The sequence below is a fragment of the Lichenostomus cassidix genome, chromosome Z (assembly GCF_008360975.1).
Source record: "Lichenostomus cassidix isolate B80296 chromosome Z, HeHo_3.0, whole genome shotgun sequence".
Lineage (NCBI taxonomy): Eukaryota > Metazoa > Chordata > Aves > Passeriformes > Meliphagidae > Lichenostomus > Lichenostomus cassidix.
The window spans coordinates 7,211,672-7,235,772 of NC_139511.1; the positions used below are offsets into that span (position 1 = coordinate 7,211,672).

General features: G+C 38.1%; 1 long non-coding RNA gene across 1 annotated transcript; it reads left to right on the top strand.

The window, feature by feature from the left end:
• Positions 1-81: 81 nt before the first annotated feature.
• Positions 82-18,283, top strand: LOC146424343 (uncharacterized). The gene is made up of 3 exons (XR_014846830.1): positions 82-184; positions 6,175-6,238; positions 12,402-18,283. It is a non-coding gene; the product is annotated as an uncharacterized LOC146424343 (long non-coding RNA).
• Positions 18,284-24,101: the final 5,818 nt, after the last annotated feature.

Genomic DNA, 24,101 nt, shown 5'->3' on the forward strand with positions numbered 1-24,101 from the left:
GCAGGCGCGGCCGCGGCTAGCCCAGGCCCGCAGCGGCGGCCTCGCGCACGCGCGGGTGCGCGCACCGCCTCGCCCCGTGAGCGCGCACCTGCCGGGGGCGCGGGGTGTTCGTCCGGCGACCGGGACCGGTCACTCGGGGTCGGCCACGTGCCGCGGGTCGGTCACTCAGGGTCAGCCACTCTGGGTCAGTCACCTGCCGAGGGTCGGTCATCCAGGATCAGTCACCCGTGGAGGCTCAGTCACCCCGGGGTTCATCACCCTCAGAGGACCCGTCACCCCGTGCAGGGTCGGTCACTCGGGATCAGTCCCCCGGGGTCCGTCGTCTGCAGAGCGTCAGTCACCCGGGGTCGGTCACCTGTGGAGGGTCTGCCAGCCATCCGGGGCCGGTGACTCAGGGTCGGTGTCCTGCGGCGGCGGCTGCGCTGCCCTGGCACAGGAGGAGGTTGGCTGGCATGGTGCGAGCGGCGGCAGTGAGCCCCAGGCTGCGGAGGGTCGCACCGAACACAGCGCTCCGGTGTAGGAGGAATGCCGGCGGAAATCTCGGCGTGCCCACGGGCAGCCGAGGGCTGTGGAATACGAAGGGAAACACGGGATGGAGACTCGTGATGTGTTTCTTGAGCCCGGGCAGTCGGGTGATTTCCCTTTTAAAGATCACAGAATCATGGGATGGGCAAGGTAGGAAGAGACCACAGCAGCTCATCTGGTCCAACCTCCCTGCTCAAGCAGGATCACTTGGCTGGCACAGAATTGTGTCCAGACAGTTCTGGGGTGTCTCCAGAGAAGGAAACTCCATAAACAACCTTTCTGGGCTGCCTGTTCCAGTGTGCAGTCACTGGTCACACGTGGATATAATCTTCCCTGTCAGCCTGTGTTTGTGCTCAGTGAGCTTTGCTACAAGTGGTTCAGCTTCACAGTGGACCAGGTCAGCCTCTCCAGTCTTTCTCTCTCAATATGGGCTCTGTCATGGCCTGGGTTAGCAGAGATGTTTTGGTGGCCACCTCCCAACCATGTGGGTGGGTTCTATGCCACAACCAGTAGTTCCATGGTTTGGTAGCTGAGCCTCAAGGTCGGTCACCTAGATTGGATGACTTTCTTCACTTCCAGATGAAATGTTTGCACAGTCTGTATTTCACCTCCCTATTTGTAAAGTTAATACAGATCCCATCCCCAGTATCTCCAACTGCAGCCTGGGGCAGACAAGTCTCTGAGCTTCTCTTTGCTAGCTTTGCCATTGTTGACCACCCCATCCTGCTCCCTCACCCAGTTAAGACCTTTGTTTTTAACCCATCTCATGAGTTTTGTAACTACCTTATTTTTTTTATGTGTATAAAGACCTTTTACTACCAGTTTGAGTATCCTTTGTGAGGTGTTCTTCAAATTCTTTTCTAGTCCTCATTTCCTGCCTTGATGTGACCCCCAGCATTTTACAGTTTTCTGCTCTCTTTATTTTGTTTTAGATTAGTTCTGCCCCCTGATTATGAAAGGAATTGCCTTCGACAGGGATCATATTAGAGCCTGTCACAAGCGACTGTCAAACCACAAGCGTTTGTGAGTGTAAAACACATATTTAGGCAAGCTGGTACATCCTGATGAATAGCTGTGTCTGTGCATTTTAAATTTTGATATTGTTTGTGCTGCTTAATTTAGCAGAGAAATTTTCCTGGGATTTGAATGTAATTTTGAATTGCAATTTCTGTCATTGCTGTGTTGTGTTTATCCCTGTTTCAATTGTCATAAAATTGTATCCTGCAAACTGTGATCATGAATAGCTAAATACAAGCTGATACAAACTTGACCAATATTATAAAAACTGGCACAGTTAAATATACAGTAGAAATTCTTTACTATGAGGGTGTTGAGGCACTGGCACAAGTTGCCCAGAGAAGCTGCGGCCACCCCAACCCTGTAAGTGTTCAAAGCCGGGTCCAGACTGGATGGGACTTTGAGCCACCTGGTCTAATGGGAGGTGTCCTATGGCAGGGGGGTTGGAACTGGATGATGTAAGGTCCCTTCCAAACCATTCAAGGATTCTGTGATTCTGTAATGACAGCTGTTCCAAATGGTATCTTTTACAGAGTCTTATGATAGATCATGCTGATTATAGCTTTTTGAAAGACAATAGTTCTTAGTAATAATTTTGTAAATTCAGTCACCTTTAGTTTCCCTAGAATATTGCCTAAAAGCTGAAGGATGAGAATCATCATAATTTTATATTCTAAGGACTCTGAGTTAACTCAAAGAATGTTCAGCTGCGTGACAGCCTAAATAAAGACAATTTTAAATGTCTCTGTAGTACACACAATAACCTTCCACTTCATAAAAAGACAGAAACCTTCAATATTTCTTGAATTCAATTTATGAGAATCTGTCTTCAAGCAGATTTCATCCTGACTAACATAGTAGCCTTCTATAATGGATAAACTGTATTAGTGGGCAAGGAAGAGCTGTGGATGTCTTCTAACTGGGTTTCAGTTAGAAGTGGTACAGTCCTCCAATTTAGATATAAGAACTATATATAAATATATATATTTATATATAGTTCTTATATCTAAATTGGAAAGATCTGAGTTTGATGCATGGGCTGTAGAATGGAGAAGGAAGTGCCTGGATGGCCGTATCCGAAGAGTCAGAGTGAATGGTTCAATGTCCAAGTGGAAACCAGTAATGAGTGGTGTTCCACAAGGTATTAATTCTATTTAATAACTTTATCAATGACATAGACAGTGGGAGTGGGTACACTGAGCAAACTGACAGGTGACACCAAGCTGCGTGATGTAGCTGACATGCTTTGAGAGAAAGGATGTCACCTGGGCAGACCTTGACAGGCTTGAGAAATGATCCCATGTGAACCTCATAAAGTTGAACAAGACCAAGTGCAAGGTCCTGCACCTGGGTGCAGGAAATCCCCACTATCAACCCAGGCTGGAGGATGAATGAACTGGGAGCAGAGTGTAAGGACTTGGGGGTAATGGTGGATAAAAAATTGGATGTGAGCCAACCATGGGCATTGCCAGCCCAGAAAGCCAAGTGTGTCCTGGGCTGCATCCAAAGCCCTGTGGGCAGCAGGGCAGGGAGTTGATTCTGCCCCTCTGCCCCACTCTGAGGTGGGATGAGACCCTACCTGTAGAGCCGCCTTCAGCTCTGGGGTCCCAGCACAGGAAGGACATGGAAAAGTTGGAAAGAGTCCTGAGAAGGGCCACAGAGATGGTCAGAGGGCTGGAGCACCTCTCCTATGATGAAAGACTGAGGGAAGTGAGGTTGTTCAGCCTGGAGAGAACTTATCCAAACAACCGTGGTAAAATGAAGTTACAGCAGTAGTCATTTATGACTTGCAGTCTCTTGGTTCCTTGAGGTAATTAAGTGAACAAATGCATCTGACTATGAACTGCAGTTTAGTGCTGAAATGCAGCACAGGACGGTTGCCACAGGAAAAAAATAGGGAATATATCTGCCCTAGCAGTGTGACCCACCTCACAGGTATACTGAGAGCACTTCAAGCAGCTGCTACAGAGCCTTTGCAGCTATAGCTTCTCCCTGGCCCCTGTGGCTGAACATCTGCTGAACAGCTCATGAAGAAAGAAACTTTGGCTAATACACCATCTGTCTTCAAAAAAAGGGAGACCAAGTCACTCACAAGCTAACCTGCGTCACAGGGGACAAAGACATACAAGAGAGGTAGAAAAGCAATAAGTAGTTAGGATCCTTGAGGAACCTGGCGGTAACTGCTCTAAATAGTGGCATAAGGAACCATATGCTACTAGAAATCAGCGGGAATCTGCCCTAGCTATGACCTTTCCTTTCCCTCCCATTGTGCCTTTTGCTGCTGAGTACCTATTCCAGAAGTAAACACAGGATTTGCTTGTGTACTGGGTGGGGAATTCACTGAGTAAAGGTGAATGGTATACCATGGTAGCATAAATCTTGTGGACTATAATATGTTTCTCAAAATAATATTTGAAACAATCTTCTTTTTTGCCTTTTTAGCTTGCTGGCTACCCACTCATCTGAAGATTATTACCATTTGCAGTTTAGTTTTTAAGAGAATGATCAGATTAATATTCCATTGCCCATAAATGTTTGACACATGTACATAGGTCAATTTCTGCCCTCAGTCAGTAAATGTAAGAACATATGCCAGAATAAGCCCAGAACCTACTGGACAATATAAAGTGAGAGCAGCTCTATTTCAGTTATTTGACAATTGAACAAGATGATCATACTGAAGATTCACTCTGAAAAGTTACAGCCTGTTCTAAGGGGAATTTGCCCACCAAGAAATGTTCTGGAGCTATTGGCCCACATCTTCAGATGTTCGTTGTAAGACGGATGTTTTCAGAAGTGCTTTCATGGGGACACTTCTATGGCTCACTGTGAAAAGCTTTACTGTAGGACTACATTTTAAATAAAGGCACGAAAAATGCCAATGTTGTTAACAGTATTACTAAGTAGAAAAATATTCTCCACTCTTTGGAGAATATGATTACTGGAGGAAAGTGTCTCTCACAATTGGCAGTTTTCTATGTTGTGGATTTAAACAAATTTTGTAGGAGCCATTTTAGCAACATTTACCTTTCAGGGCAAAGGCCAATCTGGAGAACCCTGAGTAAGTAAAAGTATAGAGAGAAAAGTTTAGATAGTAGTTTTACAGATGTTTGCTACTGAGGGACTAGCTTTCTCTATTTATGGATTGCCAGTCACAAAGAAAATTCACCCTTAAGAAGAATGACTTCCCTTTTTTGTGTTTGGTTTGAGCAATTAATAGTTTAATATTCAAATGTCACTCATTAATGTACTTAGTTTTGTGCTAAACAACAGTAAGTTGTTTACTGGAGGTAATTTCAACCAAGAGAAAGAAATAGGAAAGCAAGAACCCATGACACCGTGTCTTGGGTTCCACCACATGACAGAGGAAAAAACAAGAGATTATTTCCAGGATAAATAGTAATAAACTTGGAAATTCTGTAATCCCAGAATCCTAAAGGTATAATTAGAACTGTAAATCTTGGTTTTTTATATAATTTTATTTTTAGTGCAGTTAAATATCAGTGCATTAGCTAATTAGATCAGAGAACCTGAAGCAATGAAGCATGTGGTGGGTAGTCTGGTTCATGTTAAAGTTCACATTTCTAAAAGAAAACAAAGAGAAAAACAGTAATGCCATAAAAAAAATCCTGACTTAGGATGGCCGGATCAAAAGTGGCTCTTAAAGCCACATTATTTTTAGCTAACCTTATCCTGTCAGTATAAAGGAAAGGGATAGCTGAATGGAGTATGTCCAAGTTTCCTGTGCTGGAATTGAAATGGGAAAGAAAATAAGATACGAGCGTTTTGAATATTCATGAAAAATGGCTTTAAGTTTAGTCCAGAGAATGCGTAATTTTGAGCTGTGCTCAAGTCCTGACATCAGAAGAGGTCTGAACTTGCATCCTGAATCTTCAGCTTTCTAAGAGAGAGGTGTTTTTAACATGAAAGTCAGATGTCTGCATCTTTAAACAACATTGTTGCCTCTCTTGGGAGATAGAAGGAATAGAGACATCCTAAAGGTGGAGTTCAGTTTATGTGCTTTGCTTATCAAAGTCTGTTTACCCCGGAAGATTTTTAAATAGTTCTTGCTTTACAATTAGAGGTATCATTAGACAAAGAAACAAAGTAAGAAATTTTCTCTTGAATTATTTGAAAGAACTGAAAAGGGTAGAGAAGCTAGTATCTAACAGATAGAGGAAAGCTCTTGGGGATAGTTTTAGATAAAAGCCTCTATAGCTACCAAAGGTCAGGACACAAGTGACAGAATCTTTGGAGAAATTAGAATCCAGTCATTGCCTCAAAAACATTGCCCATGATAAAGAGAAGAATTACATATGGTGACCTAAGCTACTCTAATAAGAGAAGACATGCAGCCATCTGCATGATAATGTTCCAGCACAGAGCAAACAGTGATAGTAAACACTATACGGTGAAGACACTAAAACTTATAAAATAAAAGTGGATGATTTTTGTTCATGTGGTCATTTCAAAAAGTGAAAAAAATATAGCTGTGTTAAAATCTGTCTCTGTTCTTCTATGTATAGGAGGAACTTGCTGCTAAAAACAGCAAGAATAATATAGACTTCATATGAGCTCTAAACCCAATAGAATTAACAATGTTACTTAATAAATTTTTATGTATTTTTACAGAAGAAGCAAATCTCTGTTCTCCTCCTCAAATTTTCCTCATGATCAAAAATTACTTCTTTCACAAGTAAGCAACTGTGCCAGCGTGTGGGCTCAACAAACTTTTTTTCTCTATTGATTTTTATGTAAAATAAATGAAAAAACACTGCTGGTACCTGTATTTGCAGTTTTCTTGGAAGAAAAGAGTTAAAAATTGTAGAATGGGAATGGAGCAGTACATTTCAGTGTTCTTCAGATTATGACACTTTATGTGAAAGTCTTCATACTTTGTTTCAGCATGCTTATGCTCCAGTACATAATAAAAAACTTATTTCCATATTAAGCCCTAATTTTTGTGAAATTTGAGTAAATATGGCAGATAATACAGAGTGCTGTTAGGACATGGTTTTGTACATTCTGTGTAAGAGTCTTCTTGGCCATCTGAAGCTGGGTTGAACGTATCACATGCTGCAATTATTCTAACTTGTTTTAGACATTTAAGAAAAATTGTCTGCTAGAATTACCTGATTCTGTCTGCTGATTATAAGTAGAGTCTAGAGTCTAGAGGGACCAATTTAGACTCATATTCTAGCATTCAGGTTCTTAAATGACAACACAATAATCTTGTATTTTATATCAGTACATTACAAGATATAATACAATCAAATAAATTAATGTAATTAATACACTTTTGCAAACTATGTAAGAATCAACATACATAGATAGTTTTCTGTAAAAGGCATAGATTTTGAAATTTGAAATGTTTGCATTTCTGATTGTTACTGTCATTAGTCTTTCCTTAAATAATATAATCTTTATCTGAGATATTACTACTGTTTCCATGGGGGAAAAAAACCTAATCAACCCTGAGGCCTAATTTATCAGATCTCAGCCAGACATTACTCAATTTAAATTAACACATCAATATCAGTGAGATCAAATAGCTACACTCATGACTGTCTTTAAAGTCTGCATAATAGTTCACTGATAGCAACAGTATTTGCATTCCTTATGTAAAATTCAAGATAACCATAATTTCTCTGTCCACACAGTATTCTGGGAAAATCTTTGAAGGCTGCCTAAATTAAAAGCTCATGAATATATCTATATCACTGATACAAGTTTCGAGAAAAGAGAGTTAGAGGGTCAAGTTGCTTCCTTGAAAGCTTGTTGAAAGCTTGATTTTGTATAGTGACCAAGCTTCCTTCATTTACAAGATCCATTTACTGAAGTTCATATAGAAATTTATGTTATTTCCAGGGACATTTACCATGGAGAAGTGTATTAGGAAGCAGAATCTGTATAATTAGAATTTATTTGGTCCTTGAGAAATAGTAGGAATTTAGTAAAAATTTGGGGAAAAAATATTTAGTTTTAGATTAGCCCATGGCCCAAAAATATTGCCAGTACCTATGTGACAAACCACATTTTAATCACAGTTCTTGTGCAGTAGAAGCAAGCTGAGTTAATAAATTTTCTGAGAAAAAAGAAGAGGATTTTGTAGGACTGTGGATATCAGTATTGCTGAATTCATCATTATGGGAAAGACCACACAAAAGGTCACATCTGTGACCACTTAAAAAATTCCTGGCATGTTACTAAAACTATTCATCATAGTATTATTTTAGAAGCAAAATAGGTTTTTTTCTACTCCAAAACCAATGTATTTCAGCTCAAGTGAGATATTGACTGTCCTGCTCTCATGTGTTTCATGTTTTTGTGGAAGATAAACTGCAGAAGTTTTTGTAATGATTCAGAAATAAATACTTCTGAGTAGCTACTCAATTAGTTCCTTGAAAGGAAAATCTGTTCTGACATGCCCATCAGTCTAGACCATGAAGTGGAGAGAGTATTTCCACATTCACAGGTGTAGATTTTTTGAGGCACTGCTCCGTCACAAATAGTGCTGATCAGCTTGTAAATTCCAGCACCAGGACAGCTGACAGAAGCTGTCATGCAGAATGAAAGTCACAATTGAAAATCAGTTCTGAAACTGATGAAAACTGCAGTGGGATGCTGCAGGAGTATTCTAGAGAGATGTATATTTCTTCAGAAAAGTATCTATCAGAATGCAATAATTTGCATTCATTTCAGGATCGGTATGTACAATTTCATGGAGTAGTAGAGCTCTTAGGCAGAATATACAGACCAGTTAGAAAAATATTATTTGCAAAGTAAAGCCCTAAAATATTAAGAAATTTGAAGGTTGCCTCTGCAATATTAATTAATGTGATTTGTATATTTGTTTCATTCCCTCATGCTATGAAGCAATGCTTATTCATGAAATCATGATATAATCTCTGCAGTGATCAAAAATCATTCAGTGAACCACATCTGCTAAAAATGTGAGAATGTTGTGTGTCTTAGTTTTGCTCTCTGTGAAAGATGCACTGTTCTGTTTGTTCTGAATGGGTGTACTACTAGGTTTGTTTGAAGCCACGTAATTCACATGTCCATAGAGATGGTAAAGGATTCTCTACTAATCCTTTCTGATATGAAATGCCCTGTCAATCATGTTTTTTACCTGGATGAACTGTCTCAGTCGAGCTAGTCAGTCCTAATATGGAAGACGGACCAAGACTTTCACACCCATCTGAGTTCCTCTTTGAATTTTGCTCTATGCATTTTGAGACAAACTACAACTGTGTCTAATCTTCCAAAAACAGGGGTAAATTACTTGAAAATTGAAGTAGAATCTATCAGCAGGACCTGTCTAACACACAGAGTTTCAAACTCCTTTGAAGAATGCCACCGGATTTTTGTGAAAAGTCATAAAATACCCATACAGATTCTTCCCCAGTGGAGATGATTTATCCACACTCCCATTAGCTTTATTTTTTTTGATGGTTTCCACCAACTTGCCTAGTGAAGAATTCAGGTTTACTGCTCTGCAGTTCTTCTTCTGCAGCTCTTTTGAAAGCCTTTTTAAAGCAGTGTCATATTTACCATTTCACAGTTGAACAAAGAGAAAAAAATTGGAAAAATCTGTGAAATCTAAGGAAGTAACAGAACCAAATCTTGCAGAACTTGATAGTCCAAGTAGAATTCCATGCTAGTGAGTCCCTGTTAAGGAATATCGTAAAAGTTACACTTCTGCATGCTTATTTGGTAGTGCAATAGGACAGAATTAATAAGTACATGCCTCAAGTCCATTTATAAGTCTTGAATGTGGTAATGTTGGTTAGTTTTAGTTGTCTGGGTAATATTTAATGCAATGTATTTTTCTGAAGTTTTCTGCAGAGTTAAACACCTTCTGACTATTATGAAGCATGTGTATTTTGAGGTGCAGAAAATAACATAAACTTTTAAGCAAGTACAGAAGGAGAAAAACTTGAATGAACTGAGATCTAATTATAACACTAGGACTGTTATTACAAGTAAAGGAAAAACTGTATTCAACCTCTATGACTGTATCTTAAAAGCCCAATGAGAAGCAGCTCCAAATCATTGACACTTATTCCTGTACCTCTGTGTGTTCGAGTTGCCCACAAACTTCAAACTACAGGGTACACACAATGTTCATTAACTGAAGATTTTGAATATGAAGAAGCAGATAGAAATCAGGAGAGTGTTAACACAGAGAGCTAACATATGCAAGAGAATTGGCTTCTTCTACCTGAGTACCTGATTACGATCACACTTGACATTATCTAGTTCGTAACAGCATTGTAAAACCAGTACAGGAGCTGAAGTTGAAGTTGTCAGAAACTCTGCTGAATATGGAGACCTTGGCAGAACGTAAACACAAGTTGGTTGATTTGATTTTTGTTATTGACGTGAATACATAACAGGAAGATTGCAGTCTAAGTAACAATTATCAGGATAAATTTACATAATTAGCAATTGGAGGAAAAATCAAATATGGCATGCAGCACCAGTCACTTTTAAATTTATTTTTAGAACCTGAGTTTAATTACCTCTGGCACTGTCACAGCTGCTACACGATTCTTAAATACTTTAACTGAGCAGTTTGCATCCTAATGGAGAGGCTGTCTCCTGTACACATTCTGTCCACATTCCGATGCAATTTCATGAAATAATCTAACTGGCTGGGCTATAAATACCCTATAAAAAAAAAGCGCATGGTTCACTTTTTATGCAGTTCATTAGATGGAGATAATAAGGAAGGGCAGAATAGTGCAGGAAGACAATTTTACCCTTCTTCTTACCTGTAAATATGTAGCTATTATGGGATACTTAAATAAACAACCAGAATAGATTATCCATTACATATATGAAGAGTGAGTAGGTAACCATCAGCTCTGATACAAATGAAATCTAATCTGGTAACTCTATTTAACAGTTATTAAGAAACATGCATCTAGCAATTTGGGAACTCACATATTGTTTTATACATTCGGAATCCCCCAAATTTCTATGATTATGATTTATATATTCAGTCAAGCTTAATATGATCATGTTAGACATTCTGCCAGTTTCTGAAATGAATCCCTTATCATATATTATTTAAAATGTCTCATAATACACAAATTCATCAAAAAGCAGCTTAAATTCCTGTGTGTTCTCAAGAAAGAATATTAAATTAAAGAAATGAAAAAAAAATTAGCAGATAATGATAGAAATTAGAAGTAGGCCTGAAAGAAGACCTTATTTTGAGACCTTGAAAATATATAGCTGCAAGCTTACTTTTTACAAATCAAGTTGATTAATGCATAACTAGCTGTTCCCTATTCACAGTTTTATGCTTTCATGATATTAAAGCATAAATATTTACACCCTTTACTTTCACTAAAAGTTGTGTGGTCTTAAAATAGTTCCTGCATATAAAGACACATATATTCCTCCTATCTCCACTATCTCCTTTTTTCCTCTCAGTTATTCCCCGAATTCTTTGTGATTTTCTCTGCTTACTTACCTTGTTTACAGACATCTGCTCTGCTCAGCTGCTATGATAGGTCAGGAGGGAGAGAGACGAGAAAGAGAAGTGAACAGATGTACTTTAGCTCAACCATCAGATATATGGGATTGCAAGAAATTCAGGCCTCAGTCATGGAAACATTTGAGCATTTACTTAAATATATTTCATAGGAGGAGTAGTGCTGTGAAAGATTATCACTTCATGCAAACATTTCCATGATTACAGCCTATGGATTATGGATTAGAAATTTGCATTGCAGAGTCAATAGAATTTATTTATTTAATTCTTCTGAGGTCTGAACTTGAAACTATTCCTGAAGATGGAAAATACGTATGAACTTTCTTATAGAAACAAGAATTAAGAAAAGGTCAAATGCAAAGGATAAGCTGTACAAGCACACCTCTCTCTTCACGTCATGCACCTGCCTGTTCTGTACTGGGGGCGGAGGATAAGTGCTGAAGTGAGGGAAAGATGGTGCAGGGCTTTTTCTGGATCAGTAAAAAAGGCTTTGACAACAAATGGCTTAATAAGGTAACTGCTTTAATTAGACAGAGTAAGAAGAGGTAGCAAGGAAACCTGTGTCCCACGAGTGGCTGGGCACCCTGAGTTCGTGGAACACGAGATGGAGCCTGGATGGATTTTCCTGTGGCACACTGTGCAGAGCAGATCCTGTCTGTGGGGAGAAGCTCTTCCTTTCAGTACTGTGAGCTATTCCATCATTTCATTGCAAGACAGCAGCACTGTTCGTAAGGGATAATGTAACGAGAACCCTTTGCAGCTCTTGTATGTAAAGGCAAGGCCAGGCAGGTGGTGAAATCCCTGCTCTCCAGTGGGAGCTGCCTGCAGGCTTCTCTGTTCCAGAGAACCTGCTGACTTTATCCAGCAGCCAAAGACTTTGTGCAGCACAGAACAGCCCTGAAAGCCACCCTGTATATTCAGCACAGACCTCTGCCTACTCAGGCGAACTGTTATGTGGGTCACTAGCTCCTAAACATGGAATGCTGCCCTGGTCAGGATCAATACACTGCCCAGGAGGAGCAGGCATAGTTTCTCTGAGAGCTCACTGTGAGCAAATCTCCATTAATTCATGTTTACTTTGATAGATAAACATATATTTTTAAGGCTGTAAAGTATGCCTCCTTATAATGAGGGGCTTTTCCTCAAACACAGTGTTGTGTGAGGAAAAGGAGGAAGACTAGACACATTGTGTAAAAAACCACGAATTTTCAAATTCAATGTTATCGTCTTAATACCTTGTAAAGTAATTTTACATCAATGAACTACCCATCTAGCAAATAAGTAAAAATAATTCTCAGAGTATAATAGAGGTGTTTCTGTGTGTGCATTCTAATAACAATGGTTTTGGTTTCAGAAATGAACCACTGGTTGGAAGAAAGTAATCCTTCTCCTAACTGCCAAGGGCTACAGAGCACACACCTTTCCTTAGCTCCTCCTGGTTTGGGTAACATGGTCTATTTCATTGCATCCTATCACAAGACCTCAGACATTGCACTGTTGTGTGACCTAGTGTTGTACCCTCTCGCAGATTAAAGGAGAAAAAAAAGAATCAAAATAGAATCTATCCTCATATTTTTTCCCTGAAAAATTAATGGGATACAACAGCAATGAGACATCAGTTGCCCCTGTTGACATTGGCTCAAGTATTTGTGAAGATTTATAACTCCAACCTTGCATATGTGATTACATATATTTTTTATTTGCCTTCTGATAATTTTCATATTTAAGATTAACTTTTTCTTTCTCTCTGTGCTATCAACTCATTCCACCTTTTACAGATTAGTAATGCATAGCTGTATAGTAATGTTATTTTTACATCAGAAGCTAGGTTAACACATAGACTTCTGTTTCAAGTGCTGTCTTACTGTCAGCATGATTTCTGGTGGAGCTAATAAAAAATGACCACTGTAAAACAAGTATCTCTGTTTCCAGGCATAAAAATTTATACTTTTGAAATCAATCCCTTGGTTGAATCTCTCCACTGCTTACACACTAACACTGTACCTTAATTTCTAGAAATTAACTCAATTTAGTAAGTATTTCAGCAATAAACACATTAGAAATCTTTTGTTGCATATTTGAAGTATAACCCACAAGTCCTAGCAGTGTTTCTGTACAGGAAGGAAATGGTAATGTCAGTTGAAGTAATAAAAGATAATCAAACTTAAGTATGAAAATATAAAGCTGTTTTCCACATTTGAGTAGTTTCAATTTTGGCCTGCCTGTCTGACCTCTAAAAATGTTTTGGAATTAATTATTCTGTTGTTGCTTTAAAATAATTTGTAAAACATATGGAATAATGATTATAATTTTTCCTTCTTTCGTTTTTTTTTCTTCTTAATGCTGAATGGAAAGGACAGGGTACAACAGCTCTGTTTCTACGTATTTGCTATTTCTCTTCTCTCTAAATAGCTGTCCTTAAGTCCCTCTGTGCAGTAACCAATGCTCCTAAATAATGTGAAGCAGAAATAAAAAATTGAAGGAGTGGCACAGGTTGCCCTGAGAGGTGATAGGTACTCTATCCCTGGAAACATTTGAGGTCAGGTGGGACGGAATTCTGGGCAATCTAGCTGAAGATGTCCCTGCTCATTCCAATGGTGTTGGACTAGGTGGCCTTTAAAAGGTCCCTTCCAGCCCAAACCATTATGTTATTCTACAAAAAATTACCGCTGTTGCATTGTCACAGATTTCTTTTAAGCTTCAAGTCTGCAATTAGATCAATATCAAGCTATTCACAAGCTGTTTCACCTACATTCTAACCCGTAAATGCTACACTGAACTTACCACATCATGATAGCACTACTCTCACAAAGTTCAGGCTGGAGATCATAAGGAAGGGTGGAGTTTGGACACAGATGGGGAAGCAGACAGTGCTGAGCTTAAGTAAAAGGACCATGGAGGCTGCACAACTTAGAGACTTGTATTTCTGCCATATTCCAGTTGTGATATCGAGTACTGTTTACTTCTCAAATACCAGCAGGATTTAGGCAACAAAATATGCAGATAATGAAGGGGGGGGGGGCTGGGTATGTGCTGTATTTCCTTGGCAAAACAGGTTATGTTTTTCTAACAAAGGGGACTGGTGTTTTAATTCCCCATGATCATCACGTAGGTTTCATCAATCTTGTTTTCCAGTGTGTTGCATCACCTCAGGGGACTCGATTGGTTTTGAGAGTCACTGGCAGCAGAGTGACACTTTCTGGGGTGTTGTTGGTTGCTGTGCCCATACAGCAGGGATACACGCATATCCCCTTATAGCATTTCCTCAAATACTCACCTTCTGCTTATTCTAGGTTGTCATCCAGTCCTTTTGTAATGGCTCCTCATCTGTAAACATTTCACAAATAAAACATCCCCTTATGCAATGCCCTTTACGTTTTCCAGGTTCCAAACCCCTCCTTGTGTGCTGAATAACTCTAGTAAACATGAGTACGAAATATTAGCATTCAAAATAATGTAACTAATATCACAACTGCATTGAGAATGATTGTATAGAAACATTTGCTGGTCAGACTTTGCGTCAGTAAGGCAGAGGGTTGAACATGGAATTGCCTGTCATAAAATCTTTATTGTGGATACCTTGTAAATAACAATATGCTGTGCTACCACAAGCTAAGGAATTTATTTACCCCTTCGTGGTGTCAAAAAAGTACAGTGGAGCAAATTTTGCTTATAAAAGAAATAGAAATGAAAAAAAACCCCCAAAAAGTGAAAGTGGGCTGAAGCCCTCTGGTTTAGTTAGTCTAGTCTGTTCTGGTTTTTTCCTCCAGTCTCCATCTTCCAAAGAAAAAGCCCTGAGAAAGGGTTGTAGGGAATGTATTCAGGCCTGTCTGCTTTACACACTTGATTTGCAACGTGAAGTGCTCAGAATCACGCTCTTGACCAAAGGAGTTTGGAGAAATAAGCAGCCAAGGCAGGGAGCACCAGTGTCTCAGTCCCGATGCTTCCTTCTTGTCCACGTGCCTTTCAGCCTGCTTCTTTCTCTGCAACCAGCCATCTCTGTGGACTGCTGTGGAAGGAAAAAGGCCACAGCTCTGCCAAATGAACACTTCCTTGTGCATGTACGTGTTCACAGCAGAGCAGCAGGATGGGGCTGAACCACCCTCAGAGCCACGTTTATTCAGGCAGCCTGAGTGCACTCAGTTGGATCAAGAGGCACTTTCCCCCACTATTTGTTCATGTCAGAGTATTAGTGAAAATACATCCCTTGTTGTGAATCATTTCCCAAAGGAAGTTTAGGGATTTTTTTTTTTTTTTTTTGGTATGTCCTCTTAGTGGAGTTGATGAGAAAAACCAGAAGCTGAAATGTTATTTTCAATGGGAAAACAATAGGAGGGAGTTTAGGTAAATGAAAAGGAGGAAGGATGGACTGAGGAAAGGGAAAACACAACACAAGGAAAAGGAGAAAGAAATAAGAGTAAGGAAATCTGTATCTTAAAAAACATCAAAACACCAGGGGAGCATTTAATTTTATTTATCAGCCTCTGCATATTGGGGCAATCACTGTATTTCATTTTTTTCATTGGTATTCTACAGCTTCCAAAAATATAAAAGTGAACTCAGCTATTCTACATGAGAAAAGTAAAATAGGAAACAAACAGAGCTGCGTTATGAGGGAAATTATTTTATTCAGTGAGTGAATGAAGAGAAAGAGTGAAAAGAGCTTCTCTGCTTTAATTTATGCCTTTTGAGCTATATCCATCTGGAGCTTTTCCTCATCTGAGAGAGCTTCAAGGTGGTGAAAAAGGAGAATATTACTGCCCTCCATAGTCCAGAAAACATAGATCTGTTTCCTTTAATGGGATGTTGAGATACAATTAATAAACAATGTTCAATATATTATTTTTTTGTATATACCTCAGAATTTTAAAAGTTAAACTTTATATAGAGACCATGGTCATAATTTCTTTCGCTTGTCTAATTCAGCCTCAGGTATTCCTGTAGTTTCTAATCAGATCTGAACAGTTAAGAAAAATTTGAGAAAAAAGCATTCAATTTTTATTAACTTCTTGAGTCACTGGGGTAAAAAGAAAAAAAAGGTCTCTATTTTCAAGGTTAAAAATGTAACACATAACTTGCTTACAGCAGTATTTTGCCCGCAGATTTTAGTGGGTCGATCTGTCAGAGAGGTGACTGTCAAATGGAAAAATAATAAGGTCAAGAATGAAGCTGTTTTATTTGTAACATGAGGACATTTAAATTTTTTTTTTGCTAAAACATGATTCTAACCAGAAATGGCATTTATTAATAGCCCAAAGGATTTTGGCCAGTATCTCGTCGTGTTTCATAGACATCTGGAGTGGTCACAGCCAAGGAAGAGCCTCAGCTGAAGAACCCTGAGGTTGTTTACTTGCAACATTGGCAAGGCTTTGGTCAGAGAGTCAGCTCTTTGTAAGAACATCCCTATCAGAGACACATTTCAGCGTATTGCTGTGGATGCACAAACTCATAGCTGGAGTGGATGGGGGAGTCGTTGTGATCATCTGTTCCGGACCTCTTTGGGGCTTATTTCTGTTTTATGCTGAGTGTTTATCACAAAACATAAATGGTCTTGGTAAAATGAGGTAAGGGTACAAATCACTGGGTTTTGGAGAATACATCTGCATGATGTGCAGCACAAATACAAGCCCTCTCTGGCTGTTTGACCAGCATCCTGTGATTATGGGTGCTGCAAACCTACACTGATGCACAGATGTGTGATTAACTTCAAAAAACACCAAAACCCATTCTTTAAAAACAAGTATTTATCTGCTGATCTTGTTTTTTCATATCTTCATCTCCAGGGTTCTTATTTTTGCAGTTCTGTCTATTAATCAGTCACTCTAAATCCACATTGTGGTTTTTGCTTTGGAGAAAAATTATTTTTCCCCACAGGCTAATATTGATTGACAGCTTTCTCATCTTTAAATACTCCAAGTGCTATAGCCATTTTTGCTTTGTACAGTCACATGCTGTGCTGTAAATATGTCATGCACAAAATGTTAATTTATGTAACTGCTGTACCAGATATTTCTTTCCTCTGCATAAGTGACTCAAGCAAAATTCACGATATTAACTATTAAATCTATATTAATATTTTGGCAGTGCACTTTGGAGTTTACTGCATTTTTAGAGATATCTGTCTTAAAAAAGTGAAAATTGTACCCCTGTATGTTAAAACAGTCAGTGTTTGAAGACTGGCTGCAAAGGCATGAATTATGTATTATATCATCCTGTGCCAGATTAGGAACGAATGTTTTTCATCTTATTTGAGTGGTTATAACCGGAGAAATAAGTGAAGGTAAAATTTAATTTTTAATTTTCTTTCAAAAATGCAGCCATTAGTTTTTGAGGTGGAAGGAAGTATATAGGGGTATTTCTCCCTGTTTGCTATTCCAAATTGAAAAGTTGTGACCTACAGGGCTTCCTGAGCCTTTTAACTATGGGTCAGATTTTTTTCTTCTATGAATTTGTCCAGGTGATCTTCATGCATTTATGATTTTAATGTCCAAAACATACTGTATTAAGAAATTCTATGATTTAATATGTAGTATGCAAATTTACCTCCTTTTTTTTTTCTTTTCTTAAATGCTTTGAGTAGTAATACCTTTTGATACTCCCTCAAATTACAATAATAAGGCAAAATTTTGTGAGGAAAAGAAAATGGTCACAGAAATGTTAAGGGACAACTAAAAAGCATGTATTGTATTTAACTGCTGTTAGTGGAGAATTGTCACTGAGAAGGCTTTTATCAAAGTATTATCCAAATTTTAAATATCGTATTGTGAACTGCTTGGATAACAGATTGAAGACCACTTTGATCATATTACAGTAAGAGTATTTCCTGTATATATGACATGATTCATAATCATTCATCAATCTCTGTTCTTTCTCCTCTTGAGGAAATTAAATAGAAAGCTTGTTTTAAAATGGTTTGTCACTGTATTGTGAGAGAAGAGGTGGTCAGATGTGGCTGTCAAAAATTCCAGAGAGAATCATTGCTTTAGGGTGATCTTCATCAGGCCCTGTTGGTTTCAGCTCCTTACAAATTTCAAATATTTTAAAATATTTACATTTAAATATCCTTTAGCCTTCATTTCCTCTTCTGAAAGATGTGTTTCTGCTAGCTTGTTATTAAACTTTTAATGTATGAAACATTATATCAGAATACTTTTTATTTTAAATAGAATTGTGAAAATAGCCATTCAATATTTGCATTTTGCACCTACATATCTCAGCTATGATTTTGCACTGTACTGCAGCAATGTCATTGCTTACTATTTTGTATGGATCTTTTTTGATTTTCAAAGCATTAAATAGAGTCTGATATAATAAATTTACTCTAATAATATACTTTCTTGTTTTCTTTTGTGTTAGAATAATTCACTACTGTTTTTTATGTGATCTCTTTTAGCTGCTACTTTGGTGCACCATTTCTTCCCTTTTAGATTTCACTCTCATAGGAACAAATTCCTTGAATTGAAATTTGGAAGTTTGGAAGGTGGAAAAGGAGATAATTTGTTGCTGTTGTTGTTTTAATGTTCATTAAAGTCAGTGTTATGTTTTTTGGGGGACTGGCTTTTTGGTTTTGAATTCTCACAGTTAACAGTGTCATGGTATACTGCTATCTAACAATAAAAATTTCTTTAATGTAAGACACTTACTGTTAGTTTTCTTCTTTTCTTTTTTTCCCACTTGTATACATGAATTCTGCCAGTTTATTGCAGTTTGAATCAGTTAAAAAACTGTTAACATAGATCTCAAAACCAAGTTGCACTCACAGAAGTAAAAGTAATTTGTTTTACCCTTTATAATTATGTCTCGTAATTTCCTAAAGTGGTAGCACTTATTTTGCTAGGGCAAAAATCAAGAAAGGATTTTAAATGCCAAAAATTACACAGGGAATGTAGGTCACATGTCACAACAACTGTTTGTTTCCACATCCTTGCTTATACCTGAACCTGAAAGGAGAAAAAACATATTGTCTGCTCTGAAAACACCGTTTAAAAACTGAAATAATAATAGACAGAAACCAATGCTTTTCAACTTTTCTGTAATTGATGTGGCTCATGGACACCACTCTTTGACAGCAAAATTTGTTGGTAGGCTCAATATTTCGTAGGTTCATATCAGCCATATGCGAAGCACTGTACATTATGTACCTGCCATGTCTCTGTGTCTCTGAAAATTGCAGCCCATACACATTCCTTTAACTAAGGAATCAGTAAAACTGTTCTGAGCACATTACTAGGTTTACAGAAAAAAAATGGGGAGATGCCTTCAGCCTATAAATTGATATGAATTTCATTACCCACCTTCTGAGGCTCTCTATATATTCCTACAGACCCATCTACTCCTAAATCTAGTTCATGCCTACTGACTGGTAGTCCTTATTTTGCAGTGTGATTCTACCTGGAAATGTCATACTAAGGTATTTTGGATTATTGAGTTGTGTGTGGATGCCAACCACGTGGTGAAACTCTTACCAACAACTGGTAAAAATAAAACTCCTTAATGCCAATGTAGCCTCATGAAGCAGGCATTCTTTATTTGGCCAGATGCATGAGTGGGTATCTCCTCTGAAATTTGTGCATGCTGATTATGGAAAAAGCTCCTGTTTATATACTATACTTTACATACATATCCACTGATTTTCCTGGAATAAACATACTTATGATAATAATTTCCCCAAAATCATTAATGTGTTTCCTTCCATCTGCTCATGTTCTTCTGTCCTGGAGATCTCTCTGGTAGTCCCTGGCAGTCACTGACCCCAAAGTCACACATGACCGCTCAGTTAACTCACAAAGGTTGGCACAGCCAGGCTGGTTGCTTTCCTGTTCTCCTTCCTACAAAATGAGCATTCTGTAGTTCCACAGGCCAATGGTTTTTGAAGAATAAGCATTGTGTTTACCCACCAGGTGCAAACAATTTTTCATCTGGCAACAAAACTCTTCTAAGACATGCATGTGATTATTCTAAATGAGGCAGAAACTAGACTATATGCAATATAAACCTGTCACGGCCTTGCAAAATGAATGGCTGTTCAATAGTTAATATAATACAGTTTCAGAAAGGTTGCCCACTTTTTAAGCACAATTCTATATGTTAATATTCTTGAGAGGACAAAAATCTTGTTATTCACCTGACACTGTCATCATCCTTTGACTTCTAAGCAGTTCTGAAGATAGGAAGGAGGAACAAGGTAAGTAGCTTAACATTTTAAATCTCGTTTACCTTATGATAATGATGACATTTATTTCCAAAACAGAGTTGCTTAGCAGACAGGGGCAAAGGGGATTACAGTTCTTCTGGGGTGTTAGCACTGAGCAGAAATCCCAAAGTGCGATAACTAAATGCATTTATATTTCTACACAAATACACAAATACTGCTGAGATCATGACATAGCATTAAAATAGCAAGCCCTCTGGGCTGAGGAGCCAGGTATAAATCTGGGATATTTATCCTTGGAAAAGTAATACCCAGTTAAGTGTGCTCCACTCCAGGCAAGGACAGTAAATTCTTAAACACCAGTCAGTCAGTCAGTCAGTCGCTAAGAGATTAAACACATCCAAAAAAAGTTTTAATTCCTATGCAGAGGAGCTTCAGTACTTAGTGATAGTATGAAGAGCTGGTTACAAGATATCATTCGCCTCCCATTGAACTTGGTGTGGCAGAACTTAAGTTTTTTTAGAGCTTTTCAGTTCCCTCAAGGGAAAATATTTTTTCTTCACTGTGAATGCAAAGGAATCCTTAATGCTTTTGTAGAACCTATCTGATCCAAAAATATTACATGCATAAAAAGTCAAGCTTAAAAGGAAACAATTTAACTATAGAAAGATTTGGCATCTCTGAAACAGCTCTCTCTACTTACGATCAGAAAACATACAGTGTTCACAAAGAAGAGGCTTCATCTTAAAAGGTGTGCTCCAAGTGCATATTCTGAGTTTTGATGAGCTCAAAGCCTGCTGGGCTAGCTTTCCAAATTATAGGGAGATTAAAAGTTTCGTCACAGGCCGATGATTCTGCTTCTCTGCTTCCACAGAGTTCAGCAAATCAGCAGAACTGTGCATGAGCTCCAGTCCAGCACAGCCCCTGATCACTCAGAATGCAGTATTCAGTTGCTCAGCAAGACTCTTCTCACTGCAATGTTGCCATGCTCCCAGATTTTGCAGGGTTGGAGTGCTACAGAATTAGATCCTTTCAGTGTGATTAGCTCTTTCATCAGTCTCAGCAATGACACAGGACATTTTGCCTAAACATTTCTAGGTAAAGGAAGTGTGGATATTTATGTTTTGATTGGACTGTGACAAAAGTGTAGCCTATTTTTATTTCCTGTATGATAAGCCAATCCTAGCTTTAAAATAAAATATGTAAATCTAAGCAATTCGCTACATAAAAGAGATTGATCAATATCATCAGTCAATGAAGATTTTTAATGTGTTTTGTGATTCAGGAATGAGAAATTATATTGCCACTGCTAGGACCTCTGAAAGTTTTATTTATACGGATTTGCTCTTGTCTTATTTATTGGAAAGGGAAAGTATGTTTTGAGAAAAATTTATAAAAGGAAAACTTCTTTTTAAATAAATAGAAAATTGAAGATAGAGGGGAAATAAATGGTTCCAAATACTCTAGAAAACTTTTCATTACTAATCATTGCTGTGAATCAAAAAACTGCAGGGCCAGATTGACAAGCAATGAAAATCAACTTGGGGTGTCTGATGAGAGGCTCTATTTCTCCCTGCTCTGCAGACAGCTCAGTTTTTCAAAAGCCAGACCTTAAAACACCATTGCTCAAAGTATAAAATTTTAAAGGAGCCATAATCACTCCCATAGTTTAGAAGATGCAGCTGTCAGGTATTTGTGCCACTGGCAAATGATTGGTAGATGACAGCAGGACCTTTTTAAACAATTTTAACCCAAGAGGTTCCTTTTTACAAGTGAGGGCCTAGAGTGACAGGTTTATATCATGGTTGTGCAGTAGCATAAGTAAATTATCAGAGTAGAGTATATTTTCTTGTCAGTTGTTACACCTGGTGTGCTAATAGGAGCCCTAAACCAATGTAAAGCTGTAGGGAAGGAAGGCAGGTTTAGAAAATGGAGAGCCTAAATGCATGCCACTCTTATTACCAGTCTCTTGGGAAAGCTAAAACACAAGCCAGGAGTTAATCAAATGTATGTATAATGAGTGCATCTCATACTGTAGTATTTAAAATGTTCTTGGCAGACCTGAAGATGTTGGTGAATTGTGGGAAGGTCCTTTAAGATGGGAATATATGGTTCATTCGTTCATTACTGACATAAGTTGGGAACTCTGGGGTTTTGTGGGGTGAGCTGAATGCCATAAGTTATTAAGTCTTTTCTTTGATGCCATAATTGTTTTCTTGGTAGGAAATGTAATAGTTCAAGGAAATTATTGCTGTGCATGGAAAGAACAAAATCATAACATTCTAATCTGCATCTCTTTAATGCTACTAAGACAGTTTAAACTTGTAAAGACTTCCAATTTGCCATTGATTATAATGGCAAAAATCTAAATAAAAACTGATACCCTTTTCAAAGATGATCTGATAGGATTGGCTAGGTAAATGACTACAGACAGAAGAGTGAAGGCATGCAAACAGGCACTGGCAACAGAGCCAGAAACACACAATACCATCTGTACTCATGGACTCATAGAATCATAGAATTGCTTGGGTTGGAAGGGACATCAAAGCTTGTCCAGTTACATGGACAGGGACACCTTCCTCTAGAACAGGCTGCTCTGAGCCCTGTCCAACCTGGTGCTAAGCTCCTACAGAGATGGAGCAGACACTGCTTCTCTGGGCAACTTGTGCCAGGGCCTCACCATGCTCACAGTAAGGAATTGCTTCCTAATATCCATGGTCAACTTCCTCTTATAGGCAAAAGAATTTAAAAATCACTGAAGTAATTTTGCTCCTTGACGTATAACGAGAAACAAAACTGTAAGGTCAATTATTTAGAGATTTATATTTTAGTGGAAGAAAACCCTTGCTATTTTTAACACTTTGCTAAATTATGTTTGGGAAAATTTGTGACTAAGGAATTTACCAATAGCATTCTAGCTTATTACTCAGTTTGCTCTCCATATGGTATTTAACACCTCTAAATTCACATTTTTGACATTATTCCAAAATGGGGTTACCAATTTGAGAAAGAAATATAATTTGTCTTTCTAATATTGGTCTTACAAAAATTAAAAAACCCCAGCAAATGGGCCAGCTAATCAACTAATATTTTCAAAAATCTGTAGAATATATTACGATCTTTTTAGCTAAAATGTATAGACCTAAGTGATTTGTGGGATATACACAAATCACTTATTGGCATAATTATATTTATGTACCAAGGCTTAAAAATTTAAGTATAATATATACTCGAGATTGTCAAGTTCTTAGATACTTGAGGAAAATATATCACAAACCCATTAAAATCAGGTTATACTTACATATACTATTGTACTTTAATGTATTTTTCAATAAGTGAACTGGGCAATTAAATGGAAGCAGAAGTTCAAAGTTCATTTTCATTTTACCTAACTGTAATAGAGTGGTTAACACAAGTGCTATCTGCAAATGGTACTTAGTATTAACAGTCAAATCACTTGGTTTCAGTCCCCTTTTCAATGATCAGTTTTCCTAGAGCATTTTTTTTCTCTCTTGAAAATAATAGAACAGGGCTCGGGATATTTATTTTTCCACTGTAGAAATAGTAAATGACTCGTTGGAATACATTTATTGTTTCCATAGCTCATATCACCAGTGATCACATCCAAATACCCATTCTTTGTCCAAAGTCATGTCCAAGTCACTAACTTTCATGTCCAAGTCACTAACTGATTCCAGTGTCAGCTGAAATAGGAACTAACATTTTGATGTCGATTCTTAAATACGTGTTTGATTCTGCCAAGATACAGGAGATTGGAAAACACTACTACTTTATCTGAGGTGACATTCAAGGGATACTCATGGAGACTGTTAGATATTTAATGCCAGCTACTGCAGAAGGGAAGATGAAAACAAGCATGGTGCTTGACTGATGTAGTTTAAC